Raw genomic sequence first — 3798 nt, forward strand, 5'->3', positions numbered from 1 at the left:
TAATAATCTGAATTCTAGCACTGAATCAGAATTAACAGGTCCAAGGTCTCAATCAACCCAGATCCTACATGTCCTCTGGCAGACTGCTGCTAAGTCCACAAGTTAGTGAACTCCCTGTAAAAACAGTTAAATCCCCGCAAATGCTGTAGACTCTCTGATTTGGGTTTAAAACTCACCAGAAACATGCCAGACTCAGATGAGTCATACATACATGTTTACGTAAGTTTTACATAAACAGCATACATTTAAATGGACATTTTGGGTAACTTATATTTGATTTGCACTTTTTGTATTTTTGTTCCATTTGTTGTGGCTCATCATTTGTAAGTTGTTTATTGGTGTATGGAATTGTAAAAAAAATAAATAAAAAAAAATCTCTGAATATTTCAAATCCAGCGCCAACTCAAGTGAACTGAATTTACCAGCTCTGGCAACATCTCCAGTTTCTTAGTGAAGGAGACGATTTTGTCAGCAAGATGAAAACTGTGTTTGTCTTCGCCTTGAAGTTTTAAATTTTAGTCATTCAGCTTTCCAAATAAGTCACAGAGATATGCCAGTTCCATTATAAAATGTTGAACAGTAAACTTGGCAGCAAGTTCGTTGATGCATTTGTCTTCGTCTTGAACCTCAAACAATTCCATCATGAGATCCACTGTGCTTCACTATGCAACAGAACAAAGCACAGGGAAAAGTCAAGCTTTTAGGGTTTTTGTCTTAATAAATTGACAATGCTAACATCGATCAGAACAGTGTTCATCTCTGGACTCATCTGCCTTGCTGCCAGCGCTTCTCTGTGGATGATGCAGTACATCCATTGTGCATTTGGAGAGACACTGTTGATGGTCATATGCAGCTCCTTATTCTTTCCTGCCATGGTCTGTGGTCCATTTGTGCAAACACTCACACAGTCAACAATAGCAAAGAGTTCATCAGCAGTGGCTCTTTTTGTGATGTTCTTGCAAAACAGTAAATCCTCCTAGAGCAACTCTAATGTGACATAGCAGATGAAATAAGGAGACAATCTTTATTACGGACAGTATCTTCAGCCACTTGCAAAGCGAAACAGGTGTTTTCTTTTGAGGGGATCTTCCAGGTCCTGTAAAATATCGCAAATATGCCTTGCAATGGTTGTCATTGGACAGTGGAATGGATTTCAAATCCATAACAGTGGGTACAATGAGCTCCTCTGTGATTGTGTGTGGTTCCTTGAACCATGCAATTCTGTATGCGACTAGATAGGAGACCAGTTCTGCTCTGTTGTTTAAGAATATTATTTGCTTTAAGTCATTTTTCTGCTGACAGTATTCACAAAGTTTCCTCTTGAGAAAGTCCAGTGGCATGCTTTCATGACTGGGGTGTACAGTCTCTTAGTGTCTCTTCACTATATTAGGTTTCATACGGTCCTCTGCCAGAGTTTTGAGACATAACACACACAGTCTTTCCTTATCTCCTACCACTTTCACTGTGAAGCCAAGACTAAAATATGCCTTATCATATTTTCTTGTCTTGGGTTTTGGTTGTGAATTATCATTCACAACGGGCAACACTATCATGTTTGTTTTGGAAACATTGCTCATTTTTATTTTTGCCTCAGTAAGTTACCTCTCAGTTTTACAAATTTACACTACTGATCCTTCATTATTGCCCAGAATATGTGTTTGAAAACACTCAAACTTTAATTCAATGTCTGTAAAATTGATTGAGCTATAGCCAGTTTTGTATTTGCTAAGGTTGACTCTCTGTGGCAGCCATCTTGAATTGGGTTGACTCCAAAAGTCATCCAATGATTATTTTCTGAGAGCTTCATTAAAATTCATCAAGTGGTTTATGAGATATTTTAATAACAGACATGCAAAAGAGCACACATAAACAATTCCATGAGCACCCTCCTTTCTAAACAGCAGACAAATTCTTAGGTAAATCCTGATCAACTGGATGTTAGAATTGCAAAATACTTAAATTTTAAAAACTAATTGTATTTGATTTAAATTATAGACAGCACAAAAACAATGAACCACACTGAAACTATGTAACCATTGCTCTGTACATATATTTTCTAGCCCAAGGCTTATTTGCAAACTTGTAGTCCCTGGTTAAATTAAAAGAAAAAAAATATTTAAACAGTACCAATACAAAATACTTTACATCTAAAATAAACAATAAAACCATATATTTCAAACATATACACACACTTAAATATTACAGATAAGGACAGGAGATAGTATATTTTATTTCCTAAAAAGCTTTTCCACAGTGTACCAAAAAAGTCATTACAATAAAAAAAAAAAAAAAAAAAAAAAAACTTTTTTACAGGGTTATTCATGCATCAGAGATACAGAAAGCATCCTAAAATACAGGTTTTGCTTGCCCATGCTATTAATCCACAAAGATACTGTAAGAAAAATGTTATGTGTTTTTAACTGAACAAAAATGATAGATCACTGAGTTTTATTTATGGTGACAACAGCTGGGCTTCATGACCCATAAAATTAAGCCATGCAGGAGAAACTTTATTAGGTTTATTTCTGCAGATGCCAGGAACTTTTGCTCAATCTGACAAGAACGCAGGAGTAATTTGTCCAGGAGCGAGACCAAAACCAGACACAGAGACAAAGCTAAAGGTAAGTGAATTTATTTACAGGTGACAAGTTATCTACAGTGAATCAGGTCCGGGAATGGTCTGAAAGGCAAGAGGAACAGGGTGAGTCTCGGGTACCAATCCTACAGTCAGTTGAGCACTGTTGAGTGGTTGAATTAGTGTTTTTGCTCTTACAGGTCCAGGAGGTGTCCAGCAGCGTGGAGGAGATGAAAGAGGTATTCTTGGTGATCCAGGAGACGAGAAGCCAGTAGTCCTGTCCAGGTGAGTATCCAATTGTCCAAGGTAAGTTTCCGTGAGGTCTGAAGATCCGTAACGTGGCAAAGAACCTAAGATCGAGGCGCAAAGAGAGCTTAGTAAACAGAGCATCAATACTGAAGTTAGAAACTATGGCTGAGAATCTAACCCAGGAGGTTCGATGCTCCAGCGATGGTCTGGTCTCAGCTGGAGGCTTAAGTACTGGCAGTTCTCATAAACACAATCTGGATCACCTGTGAAGCAAAAAGTTAAAGGAGCCGCCCCAAGGCGGGGCTAACTCCAGATCCCTACACAATCAAATGGCTTAATTCTTTGTACATTAACTTTCAAATGTTAAAAGTGGACCAATAAATACAATTCTGTAGGATGATGATGCCTCTGTATTTTTATTTAAAGATATTTATGTATTTATACTTAAAATGACATGACAGTAAGTGGTAAAACCATGAAGCACATTCAAACGCTATGAAAAATCAATAAAACATGAAACAAAATGTTACAATAGCAGTGTAGGACATGGCAATCTGTGGTGAGAGCTTACAGTTCATTAACCGCACAATGGTAAAAGTGTTCAAATGAAAATACATTTTACAGTCCTTACAGTTTTATCATGACATAAAGTGGGGTGCAAATATGTAAACTGCATAAAAGTGGATGAAGTAAATGAACCAATAAATGCTCTTGAAACATAAAACGCTCTATTTCTTTCAGTGTAAATGTGTTCTGTTCACATTTTCCATTCAGGCAAGATCATTCCTCTTTAATTTGAATAGAAACATTGTATTGAAATTCTCTTCCTTATAAACCTTAAACCATTTTATTTATGTTTCTTTGACAAAAAGTAAATCTTTTTAAAGAATGTTCTGTTTGGTGTAACAATACCACTCAGAAGAGAATCTATAATGTTTCATCTGCCTTGTTTTTCTGCACCACATTCGATTAGA

General features: G+C 36.6%; 1 long non-coding RNA gene across 1 annotated transcript; it reads right to left on the minus strand.

The window, feature by feature from the left end:
- Positions 1–2616: 2616 nt before the first annotated feature.
- LOC112451255 lies at positions 2617–3062 on the minus strand. Its single transcript, XR_003040043.2, has 2 exons — positions 2774–3062; positions 2617–2680 (listed from the first exon to the last, which is right to left on the minus strand). It is a non-coding gene; the product is annotated as an uncharacterized LOC112451255 (long non-coding RNA).
- Between the last annotated feature and the right edge of the window lie 736 nt (positions 3063–3798).

Source organism: Kryptolebias marmoratus, linkage group LG22, assembly GCF_001649575.2.
Source record: "Kryptolebias marmoratus isolate JLee-2015 linkage group LG22, ASM164957v2, whole genome shotgun sequence".
NCBI lineage: Eukaryota > Metazoa > Chordata > Actinopteri > Cyprinodontiformes > Rivulidae > Kryptolebias > Kryptolebias marmoratus.